This window comes from Thermobia domestica, chromosome 4 (genome assembly GCF_964235325.1).
Source record: "Thermobia domestica chromosome 4, izTheDome1.hap1.1, whole genome shotgun sequence".
Lineage (NCBI taxonomy): Eukaryota > Metazoa > Arthropoda > Insecta > Zygentoma > Lepismatidae > Thermobia > Thermobia domestica.
In genome coordinates, this window is record NC_137457.1 from 313,062,727 (window position 1) to 313,079,087 (window position 16,361).

The following is a 16,361-nucleotide window of genomic DNA, read 5'->3' on the forward strand; positions in this document are numbered from 1 at the left end:
AAGTGTCCTGCGTTTCCCCATAGCGAAAGAAAGCTGTCACAGTATAACTATTACCCTTAGTTTTCATGGCAAAAAAGGTAGCTGATTGGAAAAGAGAACTGTGTGCAGTTTAACGAGTAACCAACGACAAAAAGTCTATCTTAATATCTACCTGCGATAAATGCTTAACAAATTCTATCATATACCATTTGTTATAGCGACTATTAAACAAATATCTATCCATCAAATAATTGTCTACCACATCGTTATAGTGGGCATTGTGCTCAACAAAACATGGCTGTATACCATTATGTAGACCATTACGTTGTACCACAGGGAAATGAAAAACTTCGGCCATTGTAATGCACACAACCAAGTATGTGTTAAAGGTTTTAGTCGTTAATACAAATTAAAGAAGCCAACAAAACTAAATATTCTACACCTTCTCGGTGGTACTAAATAGTACAAAATACTTAAATTCCCAGCTGGTACAAAATAAAATATTCCATTCAAATTTTTTTTTTCGGTACAAAACTAAATTCCGTACATATGCCACTCAAATTCATTTATTCTTCCATTTGACCTCTAAAATAATAATAATAATGATTTAAAATTTAATTTTCCATTTTTTCACTCTCTCCTTATCTCTACTTAATTAAAAACTTTCGTTTCTACTACTACAGTATTTACCCATATGGAACTGTCTCAAAATTATCTATTCGTTTTCTTTTACTAGATGTGGATAATTTCCAAGTAAAGTTGCCGGATAAAGCAGAAGATCGAGAGAATCGAATCTTGCTGCCGAAGACCGTAGAAGAGAGAATTTGTTTTCTAATTTCTGGAGTGGGGCTAAGAAGCTTGTTTTGTTGTATAAAGGTTATGGTCTCTCTTTGCTTTTCCTCTGTTTATTTGTAGAGCACAAAAACCAACAAATTTTCTGGTTAGTACAAAACTGATTAGGTCACCGAAATTTATTCTTTCCTTTTTCTGCTTGTAACAAAAGTGAATAGGTCACACCAATTTATTCCTTTGTTTGTTTAAATAGTACAATATGGTTAAGAAATTGGGTAGACCAAAAACACAAAAAGTTATAACATGCTGAGCTATTTAAAAATGGTATTTCCTTGCTTTTTTCGATTTGATACAAATTTTACAAAAAGGCCTAAAATTCTAAACCAGTTAAAAATGATTCTCGTTGGTCCAAAAGGAAATAGGACACCCCAATAAATGTCTTAGCTTTTCTGATCAGTGCAAATTTATACCTTTGTTTTCCTTTTTTCTGCATGGTACAAAACTAAATAATCCATCCAAATTTGAGTATTACAAAATGATATAAAATTCTGAGTTCATGTTCGCTTTCTTCGTTTGTTTAAATAGTAAAACATGGCCTGGAAATGAGATTTCGCTTTTTGTGGTTATTACAAATTTATTCCTTTGTTTAGTACAAATATTACAAAAAGGCATAAAAATCTAAGCCTGTTAAAAATGGTTCTCGTTGATACAAAAGGAAATAGAACATCCGTATGTATATATTCATTTCTTTAAATGGCACAAAATGGTATAAAGATCTGAGTAGTACAAAATGGTATAAAATACTCAGCTAGTTAAAATGATCCATCTTCGGTTTTTCTCTATTCCTTTGTTTATTTGACTAGTTCAAAATGATATAAAATGGTACATTTTGCTTTTTCCGACTCATACAAATTTATTCCTTCGTTCATTTAAATAGCACATAAAGGTATAAAATGATCCTTCTTCGCCTTTTCTGGTCAGTACAAATTCTTTTCTTTTCCTGCTTGTTTTTTTCATTTGTTTGAATGGCACAAAAGTACAGAAATTCTGAACTAGTTAAAATGATCCTTCGTTTTTTTTTTGTTTATTTGAATACTACTGAGCTGGTTAAAAAGACATTTCACGCTGGTACAAAAAGTAGGACACCTAAACAAAACGTATATAAATTCTGAGCTAGTTAAATTGGTCTTTTTTCTTTCGTTTATTTGATTAGCACAAAATGGTTCTTCTTTGTTTGGTATAAAAAGTAGAACACTCAAATTTGTTCTTTCGTTCATTGAGCTACTATAAAGGTACCTTCTTCGATTTTTCTGGTTAGTACAAAAAACAGGTCACTCAAATTTATCCCATCGTTTTGTTTAAATAGCACAAAATTGTACAGAAATATGGAACTAGTTAAAACGGATCTTCTTCATTTTCTTCTGGTTCATACAAAGATAAATACTCCATCCAAATTTGAGTAAAATGGTCCATGTTCGCTTTCTCAAATTTAGCCCTTCGTTTTGCTTAAATAATACCTAGCTAGTTAATACGGCATATCTTTCGGTTCAAAATTTTCGGTGCGGATTTTGCAAAGTAAAATTCCGTTTTTTTTCTATTTACAGCTTTAGAAAGATTACGTTATTGGGAAAAACACTAATTGGTGTTCTATAGTTGGAACAGTCCCAATTACTTTTTCATGCAAACAGCTGCTTTTTCCGAGAAAAGAATTCTATAAGCATTGCTTTACAGTGAATAATTGGTGAACGTTAAGAATAATAGGTTAATAGAAAAAACACTAATTGGTGTTCTATAGTTGGAAGACAGCAATTAAGATAAAACAGCAAGCATTAACGATTTTATAATATTCTAAAAGTTAGATAAACAGCAAAAAAAATGGAGCGATTTAATATAATATCCGAATCTCAGCAATATTATTACTAAATGTGGAAACAGCACCTCAATATTTGGCTCCGTTTACAAACTATTAGGTTTTAAGTATGTTGACCTGTGACCTCGATGACCACTAATTTTGGAACTTGTAGTACCTGATGACCTATTACTCAATGTGGAAACAGCACCTGAGTATGTGGCTCCGTTTTCGAGTTTTGACCTTTGACCTCGATGGTCATTATTTTGGAACTTGTAGTACCTTATGACCTATTGCTAAATGTGCAAACACCACCTCTATACGTTGCTTCGTTTTCGAGTTTTGACCTTTGACCTCGATGATCATTATTTTGGAACTTGTAATATTTGATGACCAATTACTCAATGTGGAAACACCACCTCAATACGTTGCTTCGTTTTCGAGTTTTGACCTTTGACCTCGATGACCACTAATTTTGGGACATGTAGTACCTGATGATCTATTGCTAAATGTATGATATTCGTACTCAGCATGGTCGAAAACCCCCATATGCCGAGTTTCATCCAAATCGGTTCAAAGAGCGTATCGAATCGCTATGCTACATAGGTATTCATTGTCTTAAAATAGAGGGTGAAAAGAATCTTATGTAATTTCTGCTATGGTAAAATAGGGGTTGCAAAAGTAATTATAAAAGAGAACGAGTACACCCCTAAAATGTACTCATAAAAGGGAATGAATTTTATGTATTCTCTGGTCTGCTGTGTGTTCGTAGTCTCAGTGTAATTTCTGCTATGTTCAATTAGGGGTGGAGAAAATGAATACACCCCCTGTGCTATGTTATGCTAAAATAAGGGTTGGAAAATATGCTCGTAAAAGAGAACGAATACACCCCCTAAAATGGAGGTTGTTGTGTTTATTATCTGCTCTGCTATGTGTTCGTAACTGCTATGTTACATACTCTTATGCTAAGGGGTTGAAAACGAGTTCACCCTTGCTTTGCTATGTGTTCGTAGGGGTTGGAAAATATGCTCATAAAAGAGAACGAGTCCACCCTTGTTATGTTACGTAGTGTTATGTGTTATCTTCTCTTCTATGTGTTCGTAATCTTATGTGTTATCTCCTATGTTAAAATAGGGGTTGAAAAATATGCTCATAAAAGAGAACGAGTACACCCTTGTTATGTTACGTACTCTTATGTGTTATCTGTTCTGCTGTGTGTTACGTAGTGTTATGTGTTATCTGCTCTTCTATGTGTTATCTTAAAATAGGGGTTGGAAAATACGCCATGCTCTTTTATTAGCTGTGCTATGTATTATCTGTTCTGCTGTGTGTTATGTGTTCGTAGGGGTTGAAAACGAGTTCACCCCCTTAAAATGGAGGTTGTAAAAGAGAATGAGTACATCCCCTAAAAAGTGGTCATAAAAGAGAACGAATACACCCCTAAAATGGAGGTCGTAAAAGACCGTGGGTTCACGGTGTAAGGTGCTCAATTTCCCAGGGGCTTGTGAGTTGTTCAATGCTGAGCCAGATCGATCATTTTTATCCTACTTTAAACGTAGCAAGAAAATAACTTAACATTATAAAGTTCCATTTCCAGAAATCCAACAGTAATATAGAAATAACGTTTGTTTTATATATTTTTTCAAGACTATTCGAATATATAGTGGATGCTTGAAACATTCATTAAATCACTTTTAAAAAGGATAGCATACTGAATTTCCAGTAGAACTGTAGATCTCCGAGACACTAGGATAATGTCAAAAGTTTAATACACATGCTTTGCTTCCGCGTGATTCGGTTGCAAATTTGGTAGTGTTCATTGGACGAACTGATCTAAAATACATTCTAATAAACCTAGTAGGTAGCGTTGGTCATATCCTCACTTCCAGATTACTAATGCAAACTGAACAAAAAAGAAAAGAAACATAAAGAAAGAAAGAAAGAAAAATTGAATGAATGCTATTTTACAGCTTAATTTCTATCAGAAATACCCTATATTAAAAGTCCAAACTGTATCATAAAGAAACGTTACAAATGTTCAATAACGAAAATTGGATGTTCATTATAGATGTAAGAGACCTAGCATGTTTCGAATTTCAACGTGAATAAAACACATTGAATTATAGGATGGAAACAAATTTTGTGTCGAACTAATATAAATAAAATTTTGCTTTTAAATAACCAAAGAGGAAGTCATTTTCTACTCTTTTCCGAAAATTTATTTGTTCCGAACATCCAGTGTCGGTTTCATCTCTTGTGGATATAACGTTGTAGTTCCCACAGATAGAATAAACACGCTAGAGCTGAAACGGATCATCGCGTTAGTCGGATAATGTTGGTTAGCTTATGGACCACCACTGGGTCGAGGATTCAAACAAGTATTGACTCCGTAATTCGACTGAGACCCTGTAACCCAGAGGATAAAAAAAAGATTTTACTTATTCCCTTGCATTTAAAGAGTATTTCTTTCAGAGATAACCAGGACTGGAAATGTTACCCCCAGAGCACGAAAGACACGACGCCGAAACTCCAAGTTAATTAGATTTTCCATACCAGGTGCATCGGTCTCTTACTCCGTTTCAACTTTGGATCACACACGCACATGAAGTGCGTGTGCGCTTGAGACAAAGAGGGAGAAATGAAAGATGCAAAGACATTATATGGAAACGTCAAGAAAGAGAGAGAGAGAGAGTGCCGAATATAAATATGAAACAAACTTATCATTACAGTGTATGATGAAGAACGAACACACCGTTTACTCAAATTCTCGCCAGTGATGCATTGCCAGTTCTCCAACTGAAGGTGAATCTCGGTTTGCAGTCATTATTTTATGTGAAAAAATGATACTATCTGACGGGGAATCGAACCAAGATTTTCAATTTTGAAGTTTAGCGCTTTACCACTACACCACTGATTGCTCTACCTAAAGTTTGTTTAACAAATGGTGTAGCGTTTCTTTCTGAGAAGGATAACACGAAAAGTGTATACTGCAGATCAATGAAGTCTCGAATGTCCTGGTAATTTCCGTGCCCTTTCTCAACCAACATTCGTAAATCGTCTCTATCATGTGACAGGTGTTTGCTTCCACATTCTTAAGTATTTCTCTTGTAGTACGGGAAGTTGATTCTTCACAATCATTTTGTAAAAAAAAAAACATTTTTCGTGAACAGGATTTGAACCTATGTTTTATAACTGTACTGTTCGTAAGTCCATTACGTTACCCTCACATATCATGCCACCTGAAACTACAAGCCAGATATTATTTACCCTACTTACAAGCGAGATATTACTTACAAGGAAGCCCTGATCTTTGGAACGATCCGTGTTCTACCTGTAAGGTTATTTATACCAAAGAGTATACGAAATTCATTTATTCGACGACCTAGAAAGAAATTAGTGCCCACTAGTAAAGGAAATAATATACAATCTAGGAAAAATTACAGAAATAAAAACATTTTTTGCAGTAGGTTCAGTATACAAGTTCAAAAGTACGCGAATAATAATAATAATAATAATAATAATAATAATAATAATAATAATAATAATAATAATAATAATAATAATAATAATAATAATAATTGACAACTATACCATAAATGTGAACATTTTTTCTTCTTCTTATAATTATTATTCGCATACTTTTGAACTTGCACCGCGAAATTATTCCATAAAATGTTTTTGTTTCCTGTAATTTTCCTGGATTGAATGTTGTTTCCTTTATTAGTTGGCACTAATTTCTCTCTAGGTTGTAGAATAAATTAATTTCGTTGGGTACTTTGGTGCATATAACCTTACGTTCCAAAGATTAGGGCTAAAATAAGTAATATTTGGCTTGTAGCTTCAGATGGATGTGCGTGTTCTAAAGTTAAAACAGAGTAAGAGCCCGATGCACCTGGTATGGAAAGTCTAATTAACTGGGAACTTCGGCATCGTGATTTTCGTGCTCCGGGAATAACATCTCCAGTCCTGTTCCTCTCTGAAAGAAATACTGTTTAAACGCAAGGGAATAAGTAAAATCTCTTTTTTATCCTCTGGATTACAGAGTCTCAGTCGAATTACCGGATCACTAAGGGTTTGGATACTAGGGCCAGTAGTGGTCCACAAGCTAACCAACATTATCCGACTGACACGACGATCCGCTTGAGCTCTAGCGTGTTCATTCTATCTGTGGGAATTACAACGTTATATCCGCAATAGATGAAATCGACACTGGATGTTCGGAACAGATAAATCTTCGGAAAAGAGTAGAAAATGATCCCTGTCTTTGGTTATTTAAAAACAAACTTTATTTAAACTACTTCGACACAAAATTTTTCTCCATTCTATAATTCAATGTTTTATTCGCATTGAAATTTGAAACATGCAAGGTCTGCTACAATTATGATAAAGTTTGAACTTTTAATATAAGGTATTTCTGAAAGAAATTTAGCAGTAAAATAGCACTCATTCAATTTTTATTTCTTTCTTTCTTTATGTTTCTTTTCGTTTCTTTTCTTTTTTGTTCAGTTTGCATTAGTAATCTGGAATTGAGGATATGACCAATGCTACCTACTGGGTTTATTAGAATGTATTTTAGATCAGTTCGTCCAATGAACACTACCGAATTTGCAACCAAACCACGCGGAAACAAAACATGTGTGTTAAACTTTTGACATTATCCTAGATGTGTCTCGGAGATCTACAGTTCTATTGGAAATTCAGTACGCCATCCTTTTTGAAAGTGATTTAATGAATGTTTCAATCAACCTCTATATATACGAATAGTCCTGAAAAATACATAAAGACAAACATTATTTCTATATTACTGTTGGATTTCTGGAAATGGAACTTTATAATGTTAAGTTATTTTCTTGCTACGATTAAATCCCACATTTTTTATCTGTTCTTCCTTTTCTTTCTCTTCTTCTCTTTGCTTCTCTCTCTCTCTCTCTCGGCCTCATTTCTGAACCTCTATGTAATAGACATCCATTTTTAATTTTTCATTATGTGTGTTTCAGTTTCTCCCTACATCAACCTATGAATCTTGTTTCGTCTCTTTTTTATTATTTCATTCTATCGATACTAATACAAGTGTAGTTTGAAATTAGAATTGCCCTCATATTGTTAGCTGATTTCAGTATGGGAGAGAAGAAAGGACGAGAGTGAGAGAGAGAGAGAGAGAGAGAGAGGTGTCTCTTCACCAGACACGATTGTGGGATAATAAGGTGTATGTTGGGTGGTCTAGTTGCACGGCGTTATGTGTCGCAATTTTTTAGCTGCGGAGTGTACCTGTACTCACAACAACATTGGGCGGAGACAACATTTGGGTGACTCACACTGTGAAGAATAACGAGAAACTCGAAGACGGACGAAGTATAATGAGTGTCGCTCAGGAGTTTGGTATTGCCTACAGCATTATTTCATGTGCATGTGTGCGTTCCGAGCCATAGGCAATGCTGTCCAAAGGAGAGATCCTGATCGACCACGGTGAACTGCACCAGCGGTCTACTGTTTCATGATACGACAGGCAAGAAGGGACTGACGTCAAACAACAGTGCAACTGCAAACACATTTAATAGTATTGCAAGGTGCCAAATCTCACGCTTTACAGTGGCATGTTGACTAGGTTGGATGGTGGTTTTGCCATACACCCGCACATCACCGGCACTGTTTGCAGTGGTGTCAAGAACATCATAACTGGACCGATTAGGAATGGGATCGCGTTCTCTTTTCAGATGAAAATAGATTCAGTCTGAGTATGATGCTGCACGTACATTTATCTACCGGTTAGGAACACGCTATAAATTTAGAAACTTTGTTGAACATAACGTTTTTTTTTTAATTTTAGGCGTTCGTGTGTCTTGAGGGATAATTTTGTATGAGCATACCCACCCCCAATTTTTGAACGCTATACATTTATTTGTCAACGTTATTGCGATATTGTTCTTCTTCCTCACGTGTGTCTTTTCAAAGGTGCTTTTGATTCCGGTGATGGAGCTCTTGGAACGAGAAGATATTCGGTTTATAGACTTGCGTGTCAGTTTTCCCGACTTGAACCCCATTGACAACGTATGGGATATTTATAGGGAGTTCATAGTGGACGACAATGAGAGAGAGATTCAAATATGGAGATAGAGAAGGATGATTTACATATGCAACTTTAGAATAAGAGAAAAATTGATCGGACAGCGTCTATATTATGACGATATTTGTGATTTTGTGAAACAGAAGAAGGAAAGTTACCGAAAGGATCACATCAGGGAGTTGTCGAATTAGGTGGAAAACTCTTTTTAGAGCAGCAAATGATTACGAACTGAGAGAATGATCTTAAAATCTGAAGATCTTAGAATATTTTTTTAATCTTCAGCTTGAAAAGGCAGGTTTCGAACTATGAACCTCAGCTATCGTACTATGTTTTATCTATTGAGCCACACCCACTCTATACAGTCATTCTTATACTTGTCCTTTAGCCACGTTGAGAAACTAATAGAATGGAATATTCCAAAAGTTGATTCAGTGGGGGTCAGTAAAAGTTTGTTACTACTATGTTAATTGAGTTATATTTGATAGAAGCATCTGATAAAGTAGTGCCAAACACTCAAACATACCTCACCCTTTGCGAAGCTCTAAAGGAAAATGAGCCAAGTCGTCGTAAACACATTACTTTTAAAAAGAACAAGTTTAAGAAAGGCAATGGAAATGCGCAAGAGTGTTATTTTGATGAGAATATATGACTTTAAAAGAGTAGCGCTTTTACGCGGTTATATAGAGGTAACCAACAAAGTTCTGTCGCTTTTTCACCCACCTTCTTCGAATAGAGGTATGCCACCTAAAACGTACTTGGAAGATCAAAAACAGTCCTCATCAGCATCAACGACCTTCTGCCAACGTTTTGGAAAGTCATAGATGCCATCGTGGTAGAAATTGGTGATCCGTGAAGCGAAGAAGGTATCAAGTGCCTTTGCACCTCTACTAGAGATTTGAACTGGCGTCTTCTAAGATGATTGCTCAAGGAATGGAACAGGTGATAATCAAAAGGTGCAATGTCGGGAAGTATGGTGGATGCAATAGTGTTTCCCACCCAAGACGAAGAATGGTGTCCCGGGTCTGCCAAGCCACGTGGGGCTTAGTGTTGTCCTGTAACAGGAGGACCCCTTTGCTATTCAGAGTTGCTATCTCCAGAGTTTTGAGTTTTCCTTGAACACAGCACAACTGCTGACAGTACACAGCTCCATTGACGCTCTGACCAATTCTCGATACACGATGCCTAGGAGTTCACCAAACACACAGGAGAACCTCTTCTGGTGTAGTGCTGCCGGTTTTGGAACCGGTTAATGAGATGCTAACCAATATTGACGGCACCGTGGAGTTTCGTACAGAACCCACTTCTCATTACCTTTCAACATCCTGCTAGAAATGGCTTCTTCCTCAGACGAGACAGCAAAGAAACACAGATATCTTCTCATGTTGCCTTCTGGCCCGAAGTCAAACCATGTGGGACTCATCGAGCCAGTTTGTAGTGCTTCTAAAATTGATGGTGGTGCTGCCGAATGGTTTCTCCACTCACATTGAATTGTAGTCCCAGTTCCTCATATGGCCACTGTTCGCCTCAATTGCTGCCTGAAGATCTTCATTTTGTACATGTTTTGGTCTTTCGGCATGTGGTGCGTCTTGGAATGTTTCGTCACCGTCCTTAAATCTGTTAAATCAGCGCTACATTGTCCGCGTAGTCATGACACCCTCACCAAAAGCCTGGCATATCTTCCCCCCACTGCAGCTGCGTTTGATCCAAGTTTGAACACGTACAATATACACACCTTTATAACGCTCTGTGGAGGTCCCATATTCACTCTGTCCTTACGCAAGATCACAGTGTAACTGAACTACCACAACCAGGTAGTATGTTTAAAATAGCCACACCACCAACTGACCTTCGCCTTATCTCCTTTCGCATTCAACTCACATTGTGAGGTCCAATTGAACACAAACTTCCACAAAAAGCGACAGAACTTTCTTGTTTACCTTCATACATTAGATGAATAGTAAGTGTAAGGGACACCTACGTGGACGGTTGTAGATTCTAGTCCCGACTATTATTTTTTATTTTAGCTACGCTCATACTTTGCATTCCAGAAGTTCAAGTTTGAATTAAAGTAGTCACAAGTAGTTTAAGTCGAAATTATTTAATAATATGACATTTGTTACCGCCTACTTTTCTTTAACTTGTGATGTATCAACTTTGATATTAAATCTTACACTCTTACAGAAGTAATTTAACTAATTTCCCTATGTCATGTCATAAGGAAGTTTTGCACAACTGCAACAGTTTATATATCTTCAGAAAGTTTTGACAAAGAAAGAAACGCATTGGGGAAAGAAATCCTACGATGAATCCTACGATGGACTTCTGGAGTAATTTCAAACGAATTTAGTATAAATTACCATCTGAGAAATATGCTGTGAGGTAAGAAACTGAAACCATTCCTAGGAGAAAATGTGACATGTAAAAGTAACAGAATACAAACGATATCAGTGTCGAATTCATAGTTTCCTGAGGTGATGTTGTGGTGGAATTCTCTCGTCGTTTCCCGTTTAGGAGCAGCATGCAGCAATTCTATCTCATCGTAATATCCTGGTGGCATCTTTATTGTAAACCTCAACTTCGTAGCTTCTTTCAATGGCGAGGGCGGGTTGCGCGTAGGGACGCATATCATTTACACGAGTTACTGTATCAAACACTCTGTAAATTTTGGACCTCTCCTCCTTCGCTTGCGAATCTCGCTTGTATTAACGGTATCACACTGCTTGAGAACGATTTATTCCCATACTTCTCTCAGTGCATACTTATCGGAGCGACGGTACGACCACTACTGATTCTACGATAATTTTACGGTAGTTCATGCGTTAAAATACAGAATTTACGAGTGTGCGTTCCATCAACTGCACACATACCCCAGAGTTATCTCCATGTTATCTCACCATCTCACGTATGACGAATGTCAGGCCTTGCTACAATCTATTACCAATGCTGAAATTTTCGCGGTCCTTCGACGGACGAAGGGTCATAGAGACTCCAGTGAAGATGGTTTGAACAATGAGTTTTATAAACAGTGTTGCTCTCACCTTATCCCTATCTTACCTCCTTATTCAATGCTCTTTTATGTGGCTAAGCTTTGTGTTGTAATACAGTCATCTTAGTACTCCTTCCGAAATCCCACACAGCGCACTTTGTTCAGGACTATCGACCCATTTCTTTATTACCAGTTGACCTTAAGTTGTTCATCAAAGCTCTTACGGCACGACTTCGGAATATTATCCGTCACAACATTAGTTCATTCTAGGTGGGACTCCATTCGACGCATAAACTTACGTACACACTTCGTTCTTTGCGTGATATTGTTTCTTATTTTCATTTTCGACAGGTACCGGCGGGGACATTAACTGAAGATTCAGAAAAGGCAGTTTAGATCACTGTTTCTTGTTTCAGATGCACGAAGCTTGGAGATTTCCTTTAGCCTTTCACGCGGTCATTACTAATCTCTACGCCACGACAAATTTTCGCATTCAGATTAACGGCCACCTGTCTCCCCTTATTCCTCTGCAGGGTGTGATCTATGTCAAGGCTGTAGTCTGTTGACCACTCTTTTTGCGCTCACCTTAGATCTTTTACAACGAACGTTGGCAACACTGCACCCCTGTTCCCTCTCGTTTCTTGAGTCAGAGTAAATTTGCATACGCTGATGAAGCCACAATCACAGGAGTGAATCCTGCCCTTATAGCAAGTGTTTCTTTTACCGTGTTGCGGCTTTTTGTACTTTGTTTTGGGTTACATTATAAGGTACAGAAAGCTCAACTATTACAGTTAATGGTTTTCATTTATCTGCTATCGAGCGTGAAGCACCGCGTAATCCTCATGTCACTTATTTGATGATCCTGGGAATCGCTTTTACGTCCCACCCTACTCCCCTTTTTGAGAAGATCTGGTCCCCGGTGTTGATACAGATTCGCAGCTTCTGTTTTCCCAGCGTTTCCGTCGCCTTCATTTACTTAATCGTATTCACTTCATCAATATTTACGTCCTCTCTAAACTGTGGTACCGGGCTCGAATTTTCCCTTTACCGGAATTGTTTGCTAAACGGTTTGATTCTTTCCTATGAAATATTTGGCGTGGCTTCTTTTTTCGCATCCCGTACTGCCCTTTATGTTCCCTGTTCGCTGGGATAGTTGGGTCCCGTCCACCTACGTTTGAAATGTCAAACCCTGTTTAGGATCGATTTTTATACAATCGTTGAAACTGCAGAGTTCTTTACACACCAATGGGTCCGATGATTCTGATCAAATTATGAGTACACTTTGAATTTCCCTCACGTATCTTGTATAACTTCCTTCTCTCGTTGACTTACGATCAGATTATTCTCCGGATCATTCTTATATACAGGTTGCATGGTTTCAAGGGATTAATCAGCTCATCCCTATTCGTGCTCATTTATTTGAGCTTATTTGTGTTCCTGACCAACTATGTCTTCGGTACGCCAACGAGAAAACGCTGTTCCATCGATACACTCAATGCGGTGGTTACGTCTGTCTTAAGACAAATTTTCGACGACCTCCACACCAGTTTCCAGTGTCATATTTTTGTTCACGGATTTTCGTTTTTTCCTACAGAATAAACATCACGTTATGTTTTTTCTTGCAACATGCACGCTTGTCTATGACCAGAACTGGAGTTCCACGTTTTGTTCTCATGAGCCGTAGCGAAATTGCTACCTCTAATCACACCAATCACATCGCTCTCCAAAACGTCTATTCTCCTGGATGCACTTCTTAAAATATTACTTTTAGTTTGCTACTAAATTATAATCATTACTATTACTAGTTATTGTTGTTCTTATCTCTTATTATTCATTTTATATAATATATTTTAATTCATATATATGGTCAGCATTTGGAGTAGATTCATTAAAACTTACCTGGCTTTTGCCTAACATATTCAACGTTACATTGTGTAAAAGACTGCAAAATACGAACTACATAAGAACGTTATACCAAGTTCAAGAATGTCTTTCTTTTTTTTAAGAGCAGTGATTTAAATAAATGTAACTGACTTTTCTTTCCGAAGTTAGGATCGCATTCGGAAGGTCATGAGTTCGATCGTCACCGCCTACTGTTATATATCCAGTGTAAAATGGCCTCCCGGGCAATATCTGGTATTTGTTGAATAAATAAATAAATAAATTAATACACGCCAATTTGTGTAAGTACGAGTGTCGACCTGCCTACTGCCGCTCTTTTCAGCAGATCCACCGACAACTGATTAAACCAAAATAATAACCAACTGACTTACGACAATATTTGCTACGACTAATCTGCTACAATATTATCGTAGTCACGGCCATTAAAAAAGGGCTTTCGCTTATTTTATTGAGTCGTTGGTGAAATATGTATTTTCAATAGTTTTATCGTTTTTTAAAAATATTTTTTTAAAAATTGCCCCCCTCAAAATTTGCCGCCCTGGTCCCGGGCCCATGTGGCCCATGCCTAAATCCGGCCCTATGTGTCTTTATTGGACGTTTGCGCCTATTTGGATTTTTTGAAACACACTCGCCATAAGCTCTTTACACCTGCGTTCGACAGTCGGTTTTTAGAAGTGGTGTTACAATAAACTCCTTCTCTACCTTAATAATGGGGCTGAGCGCGAACGTTCCCGAGGCCAGCCACCATATATGCATTTTTCATTATTTCGCTTTTTGTTTTGTCTATTGTTGTTAATTTATGCTTTGTATTTAAGAATTATTGTATTGTACTAAACCCGGAGTAAGTCCGTCCACTGTACATCTATTTGTATAGAGTTACTCACACGATCAATACAATTTAATGAATAAAAGCATGGCTTGATTGCTAAGAGGTTCTTGGTCCGAAACCCACCCCAGAAGCTGAAATGTTTAAACTTCTTCATTCACCAGATCTTAAGATCGTTCTCCCTTTTCGCAATCTTCTGAAGCAGTAAAAAAGAAAAGTTCTCTACCTTAATTCGACAACTGCCTGATATGGTCCTTGCAGTTCAGAAACTTCCCTTCTTCTGTTTCACAAAAATCACAAATTTCGTCGTAAAGTGGGCTGCTGTTAGATTATTTTTTCTCTAATTATAAAGTTGCATCATCCCTATTTGTCTCCATATTTGAATCTCTCTCTCTCAATGTCGTCCACTATTAACACACATGGCTTGGGATCAAACCTTCGACTCTTCAAACTAAATGTAAGCGCTCTAGCAATATGCTATTGTAACTCCAGAGGTTTGTTGCTAAAAGCAGCGTCATTTTAGATTTTGTTCGGTGGGAACTCTCCGCCGACATAAGAGTTTCACTTTTTATATCAGAGTTTTAGTATACATTTTACACCAAATAGTATGTGTTTATCATATTCAATGGAAGGTACACTCTCTTCTTCTGTTCATATAACGCTCCTGGAACATTTGCTTGCAATTACTGGGAAACAAAATGAAATTAATCATTGAATAACACTCATTTCTATAAGTAGTTTTTAGAACTCTGCGCCCACTTACAGACTTTGATATGCAAAATCTCTACTGCATGATTGGCAATTTCCATACATTTCACAAGAAGCTTCTTCCTAACTTGATGTGATATGGTCTTTGAAGAATGAAAAGAATGCAAATAAAGGTGTTATAAACCTATGGGAACATTTTGTGACAATGTTTTATTCACGCTCTACAAAGGCATTTCAGAACAAACGAATAAAACAGACGGTTTTAGAGCTACAAAGCTTGAAACATGTTTCCTGTTTTTCCGTCTGAATGGAAACAGTATATTACGTCACACAGACTGCTTCAGACAAGGAGAGAAGGAGAAACTGGATTGAATATTAGGAGCAGAGTAGTCGATCAACAGGTGTGTTTCTGAATGCATAAGCACACGGTGCAAAAGTTTGTCAGTGATTCGGACTTCCACGTTTTGTAACATTTTCTATGCTGGGAACTGTACCAAAGGGTTAACGTAGAATTCGAACCATGGCGATCCCTTTAAATATATGAATGTTTCTTTACAGAGAATTGAACAGGGAACCACATGCTCGAAAGGCGCACGCGATAGCCACCAGAGCAACGTGAGAGTTATCATTGGTTTTGTGTTACTCAAGGTGTTTCTTATTGGAAATTTGCTCTAAAAGCTTGCGTACTCTCGTATTTCATATAGTTACAAAACAAAGCACAAACACAGAACTTGACCTTTATTAAATAAACATTTAAAGGAGCTAGACCCACGCTTATCAAAAGTAGTAAACTAGAGACGGTGAATGATTGTGCCGTACAATACAATTTCGCCTTGCATGTATGCAACCCACACAGTACAAAATTATTGGGTTTATATTCAATTAAGTGAATCAAAGCTTTAAAACCGCGTTTAAAAACGTATAAAACAGAAGTATGAGAACGGTCTAAATAGCTTGCGGTCTAATGGCAAGAGTATGTCTCCAGAGAAAATGATATCTTTCATAATATAATTGTTGTGAGATTTTATCATGTTTCTAATTATATATTCAGAAATACAACTTCTTACCTCCTTCTTTATTAATTTTTATGGAATTTTTTTTTTTTGCCAAAACTCCTTTATATATATTTACGTTCTTCTTGTGTCCTTTGGTCTGTCCCGGAGACAAAAAAAAAAAAAAAAAAAAAGGAAATCTCGAAAACTACTCAATGAATTACCACCAAAGGTAGTTATAATGTAGAGTAATTGAGTTCGCT